Source organism: Anopheles coluzzii, chromosome 3, assembly GCF_943734685.1.
Source record: "Anopheles coluzzii chromosome 3, AcolN3, whole genome shotgun sequence".
Lineage (NCBI taxonomy): Eukaryota > Metazoa > Arthropoda > Insecta > Diptera > Culicidae > Anopheles > Anopheles coluzzii.
This window is the reverse complement of record NC_064671.1, coordinates 51,352,541-51,371,998: the sequence shown is the minus strand read 5'-3', so window position 1 is coordinate 51,371,998 and position 19,458 is coordinate 51,352,541.

Genomic DNA, 19,458 nt, shown 5'->3' with positions numbered 1-19,458 from the left:
CTTATAATACCGTTATCTAAAAGGGTTTTGATTTGATTATTGATCTCTTGTGTATAGGCCGCTGGGTATGGATATACTTTTTGATGTATTGGTATATCATCGTTAGTATTGATAGCACATTCTACTCTTGTTGAGCATGTTAGTTGTAGTTTCGGCTCGTGGAATACTGAATTGTTTGCATCCAGTATCTTTTTAAGCTTTGCTTGTTCGTTACAATTTAAATGTTCTAATCTAAATATTGGATTTAATGTAGTTTTAGAAGATGAGTATGAAAAAAGTGGAATATGTAAGACCTGAGAATTTTTTTTTAGTATTAAATTGTATGTTTCTAAATCTATTACAGCATGTAAACATTTAAGAATATCTGTACCAATTATTCCAAAAAAGAAAGAATGAAAAGAATGCAAAAGAAATGTGCAAATTTGATCAATTTTCGGACTAAAAAAGTTAATATCTATCGCTGATGATGTATTAAATTTCCCACTAGCACTTGCAATATTTCTGTCACATAAATCATATGGTTTTCCTATTTTACAAGAATTCGCCAATTTTGGATCTATAAGGCTTACATTGGCTCCTGTATCAATTAGGAAAGGAAATTCTCCAATATTAGTTTTTAATTTAACAAATGGTAAAATAGGTTTTACCATTTGGGATCCCACTCTAAAAAATGGTTCTGATATAAAGAGCCGTCCAAATTGTGATCATGACCCGCTTCGTATTCACTTTGTTGGTGTTGGTAATCACTTTCTAAGCCTGTATTATTTATTTTTCTGTCCGTGTCGTCATGTACAGTATTCGCCTGACGCTTAAAATCCTTCACTTGTGTAGATGGTACTCTGGGATATGTTTGTTGTGTGAAGCGTCTAGAGTGTGAACCGTTATCGTATCTGATACTACCATCCACTTCCATCGGTGTTGGTGTCTGATAACGATTACTTTTTATCGTGTGTGTTGTATTCGGTACGCTGTGGGATGCTGTGGATGGCACGAAGCTTGTGCTAGCTCTTGGATAGGGCATTGGATTGAAACTACCACGAGGCTTCGGAACCGGTTTTTGGTTGAAATCGGCTTGGCCGCGTGGTTCAAACATTCTAGCGAAACGTAAATCTGTGCTGTAATATTCCTGACACAACTGATAAGCTTTGCTTAAATTTGCTGGAGCAGATGTTTTTAGGATGAAAGACAATGGCTTATCTAATCCCCGTATAAACGAATGCAGTGCTTTTTCGTTGAAAAATTGCGTATGTATTGGTGCATGTTCTCGATACTTTTCATTAGTTTGTACATGTGCAATTATAAGTGCTAACGTCTCTTTTACTCTCCCATAGTATGCGGTTAAACTTTCACCGTTACTTTTCCGCATGGTAGATAATTCGAAATCTAACGTGAACAAATCTCTTTTATCACCGTAATGTAAGAGAAGTACTTCTTTAATTTCTTTCCAATCTGTGGAAATATTATTCGTATTTAATACTTCAGCTGCCTCACCAACAATTTTTCTTCTTATTGTTCTTTGAACTAAAGTACCTAGCAGCTGGGATATTTTGCAACTCACACACAGAGTTAAAATTTCTTCCACATCTGCTATCCAGTTCATTAGCTCTGTATGTCGACCATCGAATTCTCGAAGATCTTTTACAAAATCGGGAACTTTTCCAAGCTCATAAATGTTCGGCACATTTGTCTCCGTAGTCATTTTTACTTCCTACTTACCAAAAAAAATTGTCACAGTATGATGTCTTCGGGGGAAAGCTGGGCAGCTTGCAGAGGATGATCCTTTTTTCCGTTCGGGTACTAGGGGCCTCAGCAATCAATCGGGCGAAATCCACAGTGTCCCAGTTCTCGCTTGGTGCAAATAATTAGTGGCTCCTTCAACCACTCGATGGAAGTGTTTAGCTTCATGTGTAGGATTTTTTTTAATACTTTATATGCACTTATACTCTTCCCTCACACACATACAACCTATTCGGGCGCCAGTTAATATATTTTCGGATCAAATGATGCGAACGCTTTGAGTTCCAGATTCTAACTGTCTTTATTTCTCCTAGTTTGATTCCTATCAACTCTAATCCTAACCTTATCTTGTATGTATGAGTGTACGGCTTATCTTATATGAATATGGTGCTTGGCTATAGCTATTGGTAAATATAGTGGTGTGTCACATACACATAGGATGGTTAACTCGCGTAACACTAGCGTAACGTAGAGGGCTGAGCCTTACTTTTACCAAAAACAGTTTAAAAAAGGTCGTAAGATAGGAATCAGCTCTTTTCCAAACAAAACATAAAAAACAGAACTTTTTTAGTGCGTAATACTTTAAAAATTCATGTTCAGTCAGAAACTTATTGCATCTTCGTTTTAATTCCTAACACTTACTGTTGATACTGTTAACTGATACGCAATAATGCAATGTTGTGAGCGATAATTATTAAGTTTTATTCGCTGTCTTGACAATTTTAGTGTAGGACTACCCTGTATAGTAAGAACAATTGTATTAAATGAAGAAAAACTGCAATAGCACGAGGAATTAATTTTCATCCCGGCGTTTGTATGGCCGTTGCCCACTGTGCACTGTTATATTTTCGTTTTCTTTCGAAGAACGCTAAAGAAACGTTAACGCGTTACTTTAAAACGAGGTAATCGGAATGTCCTAGTTTATTATAATTTACTTGTAAACGATTTGTAAACACTTTGCTCCACGACCTTGCTCAAGCGCGCGCCATATATTTTTACTCTCCCGATCGGTTCTCACGCATCGTGCCGAGCGCGCGTTCGCTGACCTCCCGATAGATCGCACACACACTTTGATCTACGTCCGATGAGTGTCCTCCGTGGTGATCTACGGGACCATCAGATTGGCCCATAACATTTTCCATCTGCCGTTGCCAAATCGCCGGGGCTGATGCAATACCATACATCAAACGCTTTGGGCGAAACAGTCCTCGATGAATATTAAGAGTCACGAGTTCGACATTGCATTTTTGAAGAGGTTTATGTTTGAAATATTTCTCGTCGCATTGTTTTCCAATAATGGTTAGCGGTGATCCCGTATCCACTTCGAAACGCATTGTAATGTTATCTACGGTAAGATCTATCCACCATTTCGGAACGATATTGTTTAACGAAATTACCGTGCACACTTTGTTTTGGCTTTGCTTTTTCATGAAAACTTTAGCTAAATGCCCTTTCTATGGAATACTGCAATGGAATACAGACGGAAATTTGTCCTCCCAGGACCGTGGATCTGCTTTTTTTATGTTGTTGCAGAAATTATCCATCGGGATCGTTCCTAGGACGAAAAGATTAACCATGTCCGCTCCCAACAACGCAACCTCCATTTTGGACACTCTTATTGTTGGAACCTTACAACAGTAAAATAAGATGGTTCCAACGACCTGTCGACACATGCGTTAGGAATTGGTGAGAGAGGAAAAGAGATGGGAAAAAGAGAGAATAATTGTAAGGAAATAGGATAAAAAGACTCGCAAGATTAGCCAGAGCGATATTTACAAACGAACTGGCGGAATAAAAAGACATATTTTTTGGCAACAGCAAAAGTATCACAAAAACCTTTAACGTGTTCGGCACTAAATTATTTTCCACTTCGTTTTCTAACACTTATGGTAGCTCGCTTTGCACGGTTTGCAAATGAACACGTTCGCTATGAACTCCTCTTTAGTCTGAGGACGTCACCGGACGCTGCTTTGGCTCATACCGTTACTGTTGTCAGATGTGGTTAACCCAACTGCTTCAACATGCGCTTACTGATAACCGAGATATCCGAACCGGTATCCAATTTTAACCTTGCTGATTTTTTTTTTCGGTCTAGATGGTCTCAAATTTTCTGTTCTGTTGGACACTGGAGACGTTGATTCGTACCACTCTGGCTGCTACGGATGGTCGCTGGTGAAATTTCTTATGCCTCGTGCGGCGGTGTGAGGAAGCGCAATGTCCCTCTCGATGACCGATGCGACCGCAATCACGACACTCGTGCGCCTTGTACGTGCATTCCCTGGACCAATGCAATGCATCACAAAGCCAACACGGATTACGGGGTTTGGAACCAGTGCTTCTGTCAAACAGTTTGGAGTTTCGCTCGTCGTTCCTCTGGTACCGCTGCTTATCTCCACCCGCATGGACCGCGTGCACACGTTCGCTCGTATCGGTCGCGATCATAGCACTATCCGCTTTAACTCGTGCTAGCCGGTGGCAATCTTCTGCTAGCTGCGCTAGTGTTGCATCTGTGCGTTCTTCCATGCTAGCAAGCAGCCTGACACGAATATCACGATCACATTCATCCTTCAGTCCGCATATTTGAATCCTTCAGGACGAGACATTTGAATTGCTATTCCGTCATAGATGCAAATTAAAAATCGAAGCATGCGCGGTTTACTAGGTCGGTGAATGACAAAAGATCCTCGGAGCGCGTTTTGGTGATGCTCAAACATTTATACCGTTTGCTTAGGATCGACTCCATTTTCGCAAAAAGCACCGTGAGTGGATGAGCAGCGTAGGCAGTCGCAGCAATGGTTTCAACACGCTTTGCCCCCAGGACCGGCAAATACTTCTCCAGTGCCAGCGATGCCGCCATTTCAGATGCAGCCGAGAATGGTGTACCGCCATCGCAAATCGCAGGAACGTCGGGTCATCAACCTACGCCGGGAGCGTCGGATGTAATGCAAATCGTGCTGCAACTCCAAACACAAGTGAACAAATTACTTTTAATTCATTGTGAAGGTAATGTTTCACAAGCACCGCTTGTATCAACACCAGCCCCAAACCACGAGCAAATTCTAAGTTCGCTTAGTGGTCATTGAAAGGAGTTTCGCTGCGATGAAGAGGAAAGGGTTACCTTCGCGAATTGGTTTTCTCCTGCAAAGATTCATTCGCTAAGGACGCTTTGAAGCTCGATGATGCAGCAAAAGTGCGGCTATTAATTCGGAAGTTGGGCACTAGCGAATACAACAGATACGCCAGTTTTATTTTGCCAAAACATGCTCTCGATTACACGTTCGACGAAACCGTAAAGAGGCAGCAACCGTTTTGGCAGCAAAGAGTCCGTTTTGAGAAGACGTTACAAGTTTTTGAATACCACTAAAGCATATAGTGAGGATTATCTGTCCTTTGCTTGCCGGATGAACAGAGCGTGTGTGGACTTTGAGGTAGGCAAAATAAACGAAGAACAACTGAAGTGTCTCATCTTCGTGTGCGGGTTACGGAACGAAAGCGACGAAGAGATTCGTACTCGACTTCTTTCACTAATGTTGTGGTCCGATCAAACTTAGCCATTCTGTCCAGCTGGGTGTGCCACTCAGCGATAGCAGTCGACGGCTTCCGTATGATGTGTGCGTGGAAGGATGTGCGTGAGTTACAGGTCGCTGACCAGAGGATTGAGAGAGAGATGGTGCAAAACAGAGGGAGATCTAACTTACAGTACGCATGCAGTGAGTATTCTCATTCGTGCGGCTGAGCTAAGGCAAATAGGATTACCGGGCCCGTGCTAGTAATGTATAATTAAGGATAAAAGGTTTTTATAAGTTTGTGTCGATGCAAAGTAATCGTCTTCATCATTGTAGTTAACGTCCATGCACCCGACATAAAAACTAATAGAAAACCGGCCGGAGGTACGCCTTGAAGATTTACCGGAAGAGTGCCAACGTGTACTAAATTTGAAAATGGATAGCGCAATGAGAGAAAAAACACCCATAGAAAAAGTGTTAGCAGTAGCAAAGAGCAATCATCGACAATATGGTAGAAGACAAAATGGTTACGAGAATATTCAACACACACAACAGCCAAATTATCAATATGGCCGCGCTAGAAGCTGCTGGCTGTGTGGAGGCGACCATCATGCAATAAAGTGAAATCTTAAAAATTATAAATGCTCCATTTGCAACACTATGGGACACAAAGAAGGCTACTGTAGCTCGGTATTTCGTTGGAACGCGAGCACAAGAAAAAGTGCGATCAGAAGCGTTACGATTATGGAAGTTGGAAGCGGGCGAGGAAGAAACATCGAAGGCGTGATTCCAGTTTTTCGTCCTAAGAGACCAGTGGCCTACGCTATGATGGCAGCTGTTAATGGAGAACTGGATCGGCTGGAGCGAGAGGGAATTATCACCCCCCGTCGAATGGACAGGCGGAACGATTCGTAGACTTTCTTAAGCGAAGGCTAAAAAACAGCGAGGGAGGAGCATCGGCCAAAGAGTCACTGGACATCTTCTTATTGATGTATAGAAGCTCTCCCAATAGGCAGTTAGAAAACGGCAAATCACCAGCAGAACTGATACTTGGGAGAAAAATGCGTACCTGCATGGAATTGCTTCGTATACCTCCCGAATCTGAACCAGAATCTCCTGTGCCCCAACAACGCGTTCGCTGTTTCAAACGAGGCGATTTGGTATACGCGAAGGTCTATGCACAAGACAAATGGAAATGGAAAAAAGGTGTTTTAGAAGACAGGATGGGGAAGGTCATGTACAAAGTAGTCGATGAAGAAGGAAAAATATGTTGGTCACATATTAATCAGTTAAATCCTCGTTACACTAATTCTTATACCCTTGCAAATTCTTCCAGCACATACCCACCGTTTAAACGTGCCTTGGATATGAGTATATTGATGGATGGTAACGTGGCTATAACCAGACCAGACCCGGCTCCAAATGTCTGCGCGCAACCGTCCGATTCGACACTAGCAAGTGCAGCAGCTACGTGCTCGCCAACACCGCAGGTTCCTTGTCCACCACCATCAAGAGAGATTGCCATACGTTCGGAAACATTCCCGGAAGACATGCATAGTGAGCCTGCGATGCCAGTGCAGCCTCTACGCCGTTCTTCCCGAACACGAAGATCGCCGCGTTGGATGGCTATGTACAAACCGTATTAAAGCAGGGGGGATGTTGGAGAGTGCCCTCATGTAGACGGCCTTACAGATGCAGATGCTGCATGGGCCTCCTTCTCTCAGGTGACAGGGACTGTCACCTAGAGACGAAGTAAGCACGAAGAGGTCACTCCCCCACGAGCCGAGCCGAGAGATAGACGTGAGCGGGTCTCCGTCTAAGCATTTGTAGATAGTAAGTTTTATTGTAATAGATATAAGTTTTATCATCTGAGACTGTATATGTTTTGTTTACCGTCAAGTAGAGAACGTAGACATAACAGTATTTTAAACTAATAAACGTACATAATAAATAAGATACACAAACGATAAACACTTCAAAATCACAAGTGCGGTGGCCGCGCACCAGCCGCACCGAGCACACACGAAACACGAAAAGGATAATTGGGTATTTCTAATACACTGATGTACACAAAGGTTATACGTGTAAACAAATATTCGACCGCATGTCCTCGGCGCGGAACAGTGTGTTCAAGAAATATGGCGCAGATTCAGCATTGCATCCGATGAATTCAGGTATCATCAACGTTTTCAGGTATCATCAACGTTTTCAAGCATCATTCCGCAGTCTTGGCATTGGCTAAGACAGATTCGGGAAGGGGTCCCGCGGTCTTGAGATAAAGTGTGAAACCCTGTAATCTACCCTACTAGCAAACCCTACAGGCAAAGAGAGCGAAATTTACAGGCAAGGGGCTTGTAGAAACAGGGGGAAGGGGTTCGGTCGAAGATGTATTTCCCGCCATAGTCGAGCGGCAGTTATTTTTTCCGAATTGAGAGTGAGCGCGCGCAGCGCTCTCTCGCTTGCCTTCAAATTACACGGGGCGCTCTCTCGATACAAAACAGCTGATCAGCTGAAATCCCCTCCCTCCCGTTTCTTTCCTCTTGCGTTGCGCTGAATGCGCGGATCAGCTGTTTCCCCTCTCTCGCATTTCTCTCGGATTGCGCTGCACTGTTGCCGCACTTTGCGCGTTGCGCTGGACACCCCCTTCTCCTAGTTTCTTTCGGAGCGCGCTGTGCGCTTTCGTTAACATAGATTTACTGCGTAAAATCGCATGCATTAAAATAAAATTTAAACACATCAAACTCGGTGGATATTCTAACACTTTATTGCAACTAAAGGCACAGTTCCACACATAGCTAACCACAATCTTGTCACAAAATCACACATTTTTTTTATTTTAAATAATAAAAAAAAATCGTCATACTTCGCACTTCAAGCACCCGCCTGTATCCCGTTGTTTATGTTGAATACTGCAAAAAAGCATTGAAATAAAGCAGCGTAATATACATATCCATGTTGAATTATGAAAGATTAACGCTTCTTTATTTCAAGGCGCACAACACTTCAACACTTGAAAATACGACCGAGGCCGTAATAATGGGAATTGAAATAAATAACACTTCAACACTTCACTTAAAATTACATCGAGCGCCCGGGACTTAGGCTAAAACGCGCGCGGCCTCACACCGCGAAGGCTTGAACTGTACTGACGATTTTGTGTGGTAGCAAGAAAGGGAACGCACGAGGAACACTCGCTGCACTAGTGCGAGCGAGACACCGACACCAGCAAGCCGCTGCGAGAAAACCAAACTGAGCGCGCTGGCTGAAAGTGAACGCACACATTCACACATGTGTAATTGTGTGAGTGCAAAAACTGTGTAAAAAGCAAAACACGCTCTCGCCTCCGAGCAATTCCGCGTATTTCCAACTGTCTCCCCCTGCGTCTACACGCCCCTCGCCTGAAAGTCGCACACTTTTACATTCTCTTTGCTAGTAGGGTCTTTGTCTGTCGGGTCTGGTCCTATGTAAATAGCTGCAACGAAATCTTCCCGCATCCTTCTATAATGACATTCAGACTATCCACCGCTAATTCAGAAGCCGATATCAGTTCGCTTTTTGGTCAATATTTCTCAAGTATTTTTTCTGTGCCAATTAGTCAAACGAATTTATCACCAGCATCATCTTCGCATTCGTCTACAGCCACTAGCACCGACTTTTTTGTAGACTCTATCGGTTTGGAATTAATGCTTTAAACCAGCGATCGGCAAACTTTTGAGGCAATGGGCCAACTTTAGTAAATGATCGAGTGCCGCGGGCCAGGAGAGTGCGGTGTTTTATTATTACATATTAATAATAATTACATTTTAATTTTTTAGAAACATTTTAGGTATTATTGTGGTTTTTCTGTAATTATATCATCCAACTATAGTTCAAAATTAAAGATAACTTCTTTAAAAACTGATTGTTATCTTTAATCACTTTAGAATCAGCAATAGATGGCCAAAAATTTGATCAGTCAAAAAACTACACAGAGGGATCAATATAGCTTCTTGAAGACCCCTTCTTCCCACGCCGTAAAAAATATTGAAGATATTCCGGGGATGATACAAAAGTCTGAAAGGCTGAAAAATTATCGAAGCAAACATAGATTCAGTAATTATAAAAATGCTTTATGGACAAGTCATGCCATGTCAGATAAATAGATAACTGATTCCTTATGAAAAAGCTCTTTGACAATCGTTGTTCTCGTAAACAGCAACAGTGTGGAATCGTCGTTCTCGTTAAAACAACAAGGGTTTTTTTTATTAATTGTTTTTTGCTTTCAAATACGATCAAAAATATCTCTAAACAAATTTAAAGGGAAATCAACTGATTTGTGAGAAATTAAGAGGAACGATTAAAACATAACATAAAAAAATATCAAAAAAAGATAATTTCACTATATTTAAAACATTGTATTGCATGTTTTGCGTTGGTGAAAGTCTAATGCTCTCCCATCGCAAAATCACATGCAAAACTTTTAATAAATTTATTGCAACCAGTCTTTAGTGCATCTCATCAATATACAATTTCGTGTGCGATATCCTTCATTCCGAAAGTCTTATTGTCGTGTTGAAACAATGTTAACCGTTATGTAATTAACGGTTGCATTTACGAAATTGACAAATTCGTGGGATTATCGTAGGATTATCTTCACCCGTTCTAACAAATCGTTAATTGCACTTTGAATAGTGTCTGCGTATCGTCATACAGCAACTTGGCTATCAACCACCATCAGACGCCATCACGACACGCTGGATTCGCCAAACACTGACGGAAGTGCTACTTGAGCCGAAGGTAGTCTTGGAAAATCCGTCAGTGAATTGGCGACTACTCTGGCGCAATATTCATCGTTCCTGTTTATCGTCCCTTCAACGCAGCACGCTCTTCTTACTGGTAAACGGCAAGATCAGCCATGGAGAGCTGCTGCATCGAATGAACCGCGTCCCATCTCCGTCATGTTCGTTTTGTCCTGTAATAGACACCCTGGAACACAAATTCGCTGGCTGCAGAAGAGTTGCTGGTGCTTGGCAGATTATACACCAGCGAATTAGCGTTGTAATTTCAGGGTGTCCGTCTTCGTCAACGTTATTGTTCGGTTTGTTGCGTTTGCCTGTACTAAATGGCATTAGTGCAGGTAAACGCAGCCGAACTTATTGTTGGAAAGTTTGTTTGCGAACTATGTCATCCACATCATTGGAAACAATGATGCTGTGATTGACATAGAAGTTCTGCGTTGTTCTTTGTAAATATTAATGTTAAATAGAACCTAAGCACGTTTTTAATAAAACATTTTATAAAAAAAAAATAGTAGAATCTCATGAGACAACAGGCAACCTCTATCAGTCACTTCACCTTGACACCTCTATCAGTCAAACTTTAACCATGATAACCAAAAAAGTAAACCAACCAACTTAGAAGCGTGCGCGATCAACGAATGACACCCCGTAGCGTCTTAAATGAACTGCGTACAGAAGTTTTTCGTCGCATGAGAACGTTTCTGCGTTTTGGTTACCAACATTTTAACACTATTAGGCAACCATCAAAGCTTCGCAAGAGAGCTCAGGCTCATTTTTGAGGTTCCAAAAAAGCTAAAAACGAAGACAGAGGTACAAGTGGCTACATTACGATGCGATGGAGATCGATGCAACCCGCCAAACAGTGAAATAGTACTAGGAAAACATAAACACATATATCAGGAAGCAGGAATCGCGTCCACTGATTTCGCAATGGCAAACAGTGACGCCAAAACTTAATGCGTTCATATTAGGTGAGTTTCGGCAAAATTTCGACATGACACCCTAGCTCTACTCTAACAATTCTGTCGCGAAAACTTAGGATGCCTATAGGCACGTGTTCGTCCATCGTGGCGAAAATTCCGATTGAATAATTGATTGAACAAATCTAAGACTTTGCAACTCCCAAAGTCTTAGACTTATTTGTCCAAGGAAGCTTAAATAACTACCTTTCAAATGATGTACATGAAAAGAAATTATCTATCCTAGTTTTTGTTCTACAACCAGCCGAAAAAAAGTCAATTGTTTCTTTACATGGATATTGATATTGATACGGGGATCACGAGTTCGAACATACCAAACGATCCGTCATTCCATAGTACTTTAACTAAAGTTGAAAGAGTACGATGGTATAAAATGTTATTCTAAAAGATATTCAGTAATTTGTATACGAAAAGTTTCTTTCCATCTTTCAATACCAGTCAAAACCTTTCGCGGGCCGGATTGAATGTTGCGGCGGGCCGGACTTTGCCGATCGCTGCTCTAGACGCTGTAAATTTTTCACATAAACCTGGTCCTGACGGTATTTCGGCCTTATTACTCAAAAAAAATCAACACTCATTTGCTCCGTTGCTTGTAAAACTATTTAGTTTATCCATTTGTTGCTTTCTAGTTCCCGTTCCGTTATCATCCCTCAATAATACGCATTTGTCTAAAGAAGATCTACTTCAAAAAAACCTCATGTGTTTTACTTCTTTTGTATCGTCCAAGTTGGAAAATTCATTACAAGACGATGCAATCTGAGGTTCTCTGCCGCCTGCTCGATCCCTTGGTACGATCCCTGCTACATAGGAGAGCCGCAGACCAATGATGTCTATATCATCAGCGTATGATAACCCAGGATCTTTTCTATTATATCCCCTAGTCTACACCCTTGAGTCACGTATGGCCCTCTCTAGCACCACGTTGAAAAGTAGATAGGCGAGCCCGTCCACCTGGCGCAGACCTTGTGTGGTAGCAAAAGGTCCTGAGAGTTTTCCATCTACCCTCACACAGTGACGTTGGTCATAGTCATTCTAACTAACCTTATCAGTTTAGCCGGGGTTACAAATGAGCTAATATCATCGTACAGTTTTACCCTGGCTATGCTATCATATGCGACTTTGAAGTCAATGAAGAGATGGTATGTGTCGTTTATGTATGTGAGAATTCAGTTAAACATCAAAAGAAGAAGATGGGTGGCTTTCGTTTAGTTCACTTTATTTATTCTCCAATTCGCACGTCCTTCACCTTCGACATTTCGCGTTCAACTGACTTCTCGACCCAGCAGCGCGCGCCGCTTAAATTCCCTCCTTCGCTCACTCGGCGCTCGCCACGATATCGCTATCTCTTTTCCCTACTTCACACGGCCTTTCCTCAACCGATCCTTTCGCCCCGAAGGATCCCCACTACATTAAAACCGATAGGGTTTCATATGTGACGAAGCCGTCGACGTCACTTTTGGCCCTTCGCCATTGATCCTTTCCACGTCATAGCGATCATGAGGACGAACACTGGTTACCTTATATGGTCCAAGGTACTCAGCCGCGTACTTCCTTCCAGGCCCGAACTGCGTCCGCTTAATCACCACCAGGTCGCCTTCGCGGTAAGTTGTAGCCGACCGCGCTCGTAAGTCGTACGATCTTCGTTGTTCTTCTTGGGCTTTCTCGATAGAAACCCTGGCACCAGCTCGAGTCTGCTCTCGTTGATCGTGATGCTGGACCACTCGAATTTCTTCCATCAGCTCACCTAGTCGTAAATCTCCTTCGTGTCTCATCGGTACCCCAAACATCGCTTCAAAAGGGGTAATACCGATGCTCTGATGTGGGCTAGAATTAATCCACCGCTGAATATTGGCAACGTGCTTATACCACTTTGCGGGATCGTTTACACTCATCTTTCGCAACATAGCAATAATCACTTGATTTACCCTCTCTACCTGCCCGTTCCCGCGCGGAACACCTGTCATAATTTCCACACGCTCGATATCCTGATCCTCACAATACCGCTTAAAATCGTTTGACGTAAACGCAGCCCCTTTATCGCTTATAATACGTCTTGGATGACCAAATACCTCGCTCTGTGTCGTTAATCGCTGAATTACTTCAAATGAATTCGTCGTTTTAGTAGGAGGATATTTCCAAGTGTACTTACTAAACGCATCAACTACTACAAACAAATATTTATACCTTTTCTCTGTAATGTCCATTGGACCCAAATGGTCTACGTGATACGTGTCTAACGGAACGTCACCTTTCGCGATTGGGTATAATAAACCGTCAACTTTTCCCCTTTTACGCTCTGCGAGGATACATTTCACACAACACTCAATCGTTTGTTTTATTTTCTCACTCGCGTTTGGAATGTAAAACTCCTGTTCGATAATACCCTCTATCTTACGAGCTCCTAAGTGACCCTTTTCGTGTATCCTACGTATCAAATCGCTTTGCATTCCCGATGGTACCACAATCACTTCTCTACCTTTCACTACTTTCATCAGCAGCCCATCACTCATGACAAACTCTTCAAAAGATTGTGTTTTCAACAATTCAATAATTGTCTTCGCACGCTCGTCACTTTGTTGCATTTTTCTGATCGCTTCTATCATAGGATCGCTTTTCACAATCATCACCGGTGCCCTGCTCAACGCATCCACATGCTTCATCGATGAACCTGGCCTATGCACCACTTCATATTCATACTCTTCGAGCATCAAAGCCCATCTCGCGATTCTAGCCGACAGTTCTTTCGATTTCAAAGTATGCCCAAACGCTGAACAATCTGTAACGATCTTAAACTTGATGCCTAAGAGATACACACGAAATTTCTCAACAGCGCGAACCACCGCTAGTACTTCCAAATGATACGCACTATAATTCTTCTCCGCGTTTGATGTTTGTTGACTCATGAAGGCAACAGGATGAAACTTGTCATCGTCGCTCTTCTGCATAAGCGCAGCACCATAACCGTACTTTGACGCGTGCGTATGAAGCTCGGTTTCGGCACTTTCGTCGTAGATCTGTAACACCGGATCGGTCACCAAACACCGTTTCAACTCATCAAAACTCGAACGCTGCTCTTCACCAAACACAAACTCAACACCTTTCTGAAGTAAACTTGCCAAAGGCTTCGAAATTGTCGTGTAACCAGCAATAAATTTTCGGAAGTAACTCGTAAGTCCCAAAAATCTTTGCAGCTGCTTCACATTTTTCGGTTCCGGAAAAAGCTGAACCGATCGCAACTTACTCGGCGCTATGCGATAACACCCGCCGTGAATCACATACCCGAGATACTCCACTTCATCCTTTAAAAATTGCGATTTTTTCCAATTGAACTGCACACCGTTCTCTCTCGCGACATTTAACAATTCCTTCAACGTTTGAAAATTACTTTCCTCATCGAATGAAGGAATTATTAAATCATCCACATACACCAACACACGCTCACTTTTGATAAATTCCCGAAACACATCCGCTACAAACCGGCTGAAACTCGCTGGACTATTGACCAACCCGAAAGGCGTTCTAAGAAACTCGTACTGGCCTGTGTGGGTAACAAAGCCTGTGTACCGCTGGCTCGACTTTTCCACAGGAACATGAAAAAACGAATTTTTCAAGTCAAGTGTGGTGAAAACTCTGGCTGACTTCAAGCGATCGATTTGATCTTCTATGTTCCTCATGGGAAAACAATCCTTAACCATTTTTCGATTAAGTTCGCGATAATCAACACAAACGCGTAAGGAACCGTCCTTTTTTCTCGCTAACGTTACCGGACTCGCAAAATCACTCTCACTTTCTCGAATTATTCCCGCGGCTAACCACTCGTCGATTGTTTTCTCCAGCACCGCCTTTTCACCCGGAGCAAAACGCCTTGGCGACGAACGCACAGGCGTCTCGTCATGCAAAATAATTTTCGTCTCAACACGACTATTCACGTTTACCGCAGGTTTGTACCCCGAAATAACCGCCTTTACTCTTTCCGAAAATCGAGGAGACACATCCAAATTGTCTTCATTGTCACACACAATAGAAAACATTTCATCCGTTGAACCATATGGCCTGACTTTGACACCCGCCGTTGTCATCGTAACTTCAAAATAGTTCAAGGAATCTCTGCCCAATACTGCATCGTAAGACATGCTCTCATTTGGCACCACAAAAAATCGCACACCACTAAAAACGTTATCATCCACCGTAACGTCCACCGTGAACATGCCGATCGCCTTTGTTCTCATGCCACCAAAGCCCTGGAACCACATCGAAGTATCGATCAGCGGTGATCCCTCGATTCTTTTGTAACAACCTATTGTCACCAAGTTTTGGTTGCTTCCACTGTCAAACAATGCATTGACCGATGTTTTGTTCAACACGACATCAACCATTCCCACCGATTCTTCCGTCACGTTTATTTTCGCAGGAACGACGCTTTTGTTCCGCGCACACTCGCTCGCCTTATGACCGTACTCACGACACAAGAAACATTTCGGACCACCCTGTGTCTGCGCGCACGCGCGAGCTTGGTGTCCTTTGTTTCCGCAATTGTAGCATCGCTGCTCCGCCCGTTTGTCAACGCGGCTAATGGATGACAAAACTCGTTTGTTTTCTTCTTTATCCGTCGTTTTCTTCTTTCGAGCCATGCGCACTTTTTCAAAGTTGAGCAACTTTTCTTTTAATACTCGAATTGTTTGCGCCTCGTACAGCAATGATTTGAAAAAATCATCGTCGGTCACACCGTTAACGATGTACTCACACAAGCTTGGTTCGTCCAAATCGATTTGGGCAGCAATTCGTTGCATTTCGTAAACGTACTCTCGCATCGTCTCGGCCGTTTCCTTCTTCCGATTCGCGAGAATCCGATGCACATCACTCGACCTCACAAATGGAGCAAATTCCGCGATCAGCTCTTTTTTCAATATCGCATAAGTTTGCACATTACGCAAAGACGACACGAACTTTCTTGCGATTGCCGTCATCTTTTTACGTAACATGATTAGCTTTTGTTCGTCATTCCATCCTGCTGACTTTGATACGGAATCGAGGTGTGCCAGCCAAATACGCACATCGTGCCCATCCTCTGCTCCAAACGTCTCAATGCTATCTTCCACATCTCGAAATGCGTAAACGCGTTGCGGTCGTTTAGGCGTCGAGATTCGCACAGCAGTTTGAAAAGGGTCTTCTTCCGTTTCATCGTCATCCTCGGCAACAAAGCTATCACCTTCTTCCGGAAGATCCAGATCCGCTTTTTCCTCGGAATCATCATCGCAACTCTCGTACGGTTGGTTACCCGCGTAGTTTTCGACGTCGTCTATGGCGTTAGCTGGTTCTGCTCTGTGTCCACTCCCGGACGGACCGGCGTTGTCCCCTGACGCAACCGTCGCTCGGTATTTCACAATTCGATTCGCGATTTCCACTTTTCCTCCAGTGGTTTCTAGGCCAAGCCTCTCACACTCGTGCACCAACCCAATCTTCGTGAAATCTTCACAAAGCTGCTTGACCGTTGCCATTCTATCTCTCTCTCTCGCGGTACTTTCACTCACAAAGCCGACACACACTACCAGGCAATTCGCGACTTCCCACACTCACGCACAAAATGTCACACTAGTTGACCCGTAAAATTCACACAGAATTTTCACACACAGATTGCTGTGAAGCCTCGCTTAATTTCTTCACTCGGTGTGCTTCGAAAAGCCTCGCTATCACTCACGGATTCTCACTGGTTGCTAAAAATAAAGCCTCACTAATTGCTTCACAAGCCTCACTGATTCGCACGGATTGCTACGAAAGCCTCACTGATCCGCACGCGTTGCTACATAAGCCTCACTGTTCTTCTCTTTCACAAAACGTCTCACTATTTGCTTATAAAAAAAGCCTCATAGTTTTTTGCTATTTAATCACAAAATAGCCTCACGAAACATCACACATTATCGCACCGATTGCTTTCATCGCAAAAGCCTCACTCGTTTGGGAAAAAAGTATCCCGGTTGAGCCCCCATGTGAGAATTCAGTTAAACATCAAAAGAAGAAGATGGGTGGCTTTCGTTTAGTTCACTTTATTTATTCTCCAATTCGCACGTCCTTCACCTTCGACATTTCGCGTTCAACTGACTTCTCGACCCAGCGGGATAGCGCCACGATATCGCTATCTCTTTTCCCTACTTCACATGTATTCAGCCATCTCCTCCAAGATCTGCCGCATGGTGAAGATCTGATCAGTGGTTGATTTTCCGTTTCTGAATCCCCTTTGATAGTTTCCGACTATCTCTTCGACATGCGGGACACGGCAAGATCCTGGAGAATCAGGGAGAATATTTTATAGGCGGTATGCAACACCGTAATACCCCTGTAGTTGACCCCTTCCTTCTTGTTTATGGGGTAGATGATGCCGAGATTTCAATCACAAGGCATCAATTCGCTATCCCGCACCTCAGTAACAATTTGATGAATATCGTTTTCTAGTCGTGCACCTCCATTCTTGACTAGTTCGGCTGCAATTCCGTCGGTTCTGAGTGCCTTGTTATTTTTCAGCCGACTCATAGCCTTTCGTGTTTCTTCTATGCTAGGTGGCAGTAGCATGACACTATCTGCTAGTGGCGCTTCTAGCTGTTCGTTAAACTGGCCGTTGACCAATTCATCAAAGTGCTGAGCCCACTGCGAGAGGACCTCTGGCTGGTTACTGATCAAGTCTCCATCCTTGTTGCGACAACAGGTTACCTTAGGTACAACGTTGTTTCGGTGTCTTGCCATCGCTTGGTCAAATTTTCGTGTCGGTCTGTACGTCTCTCTGGTTTGCTCGAGTTCTCGCATGTTTTGCTCTTCTAAAGCATGCTTCTTGGAGCGGTGAACTGGTTTCTCTTCGCGTCTGAGCCGTGAATATTGCTTTGCGCATGCCCGCGTTCTATGCCGTTGCTGCATTGCTCGATATGCAGTGTTCTTACATTCGGTCACTTGTCTGCATTCTTTGTCGAACCAGCTAGATTTTGTGTTGCCACATCGTGGTGGCAATTTCTTGCACAGTTTATGATTTTTGTTTTCAGAGCGTTCCACTTCTCATTCGATGTTTCATGTAAGTTTTCTGGTAGTAGAGACTCGTCTAAAACGGGTTTGAATACCTTTTGGACAGTATTGTCCCTTAACGAGTCCGTGTTGAATCTCGCATGCGCAGGGTGCATAGCCTATCGTTTATAGCAGGGGCCTCCAAACTTTTCAGCTCGCGGGCCGCATTGCTTCCAAAATAACTATGTTGAGGGCCATTTGACACTACCTTTAAATGATGAGTGAACGTTTAAATCTCGTTTTTAGAACAAAATACTAACGATACTTGAACAGTTTCGTGTTACTAAAGCTTAATTTTTGTCTAAGAAAAGTAAAATATACCTTTTTATTTGAATAAGTCATAATAACGTAATATATTATTAACTCTGGCAAAGTCATCGTAGGCCGCATGCGGCCCGCGGGCCGTAGTTTGGAGACCCCTGGTTTATAGCCTTGAAATCTATGAATGCGGGTTTCAGCCGGAGACCTACGGCGAAACCCGTACCGAGCACGCGGTGGCGGTAGTGGCAGCTATAGTAGATGTCGTAGCATATCTTGACACGCCTGTTGTGCACACCGTTCCCTAGCCACCGAATGTCTTGTAGAGCTTCGAGGTCCATGTTCAGTGTGGCTAGGGCGTCGATGCAGTCTACTTCTTCTTTCTTCTTTTGGCTCAACAACCGTTGTCAGTCAAGGCCTGCCTGTGCCACTAGGGGTCTTGGCTTTCCGTGACTAATTCACTTGTTCCACCACTGATAGAAATAAAGTACGCAGAATCGTCCACACCGACGTTTAATCAGCATTCGATCGTGTTTCCCATCCTCTGCTCATAGACAAACTATCCCTTTTGAGCATTCATCCCTCCTGTATTTCAAGATTTTGTTCTTTGCTGTCTAATTGCTCCCATTATGCCGGTGTCCCTCAAGGAAGCGTTTTAAGTCCTTTGTTGTTTGTGTTATTTGTTAATGATGTTATTAATGTTCTTCCTCCTGAATGTTTTTTGTCTTATACTGATGAAAATATTGTACCCTATCGCCTGTCCAGACGACCATGCTATCCTTCAAGATATTCTTGATAATTTCTCTTCCTGGCGTAACGTTAACTTGCTTTCTTTGTGTCCTGGTAAATGTTGCATAATTTCGTTCTCTCGTTCCCGCTCCCCATTTACCTACCGTTACTCCCTCAACAATGTGCTCGTCAGTCGTTTGAATACGGTAAAGGACTAGGGTGTTTTCAATGACTCTCGTCTTTCTTTTAATCGCCATATTGATACTGTTGTGTGCAAAGCTCGTAAAACGCTTGGCACTTTGAAAAGTGTTGCTCGATACTTCCACAACCTAGGTTGTTTAAAAGCTCTCTTCTGTGCCCTGGTCAGGCCACTACTTGAATATTGCTCGGTAACATGTTCACCTTCAGCCAGGGTCCACATTG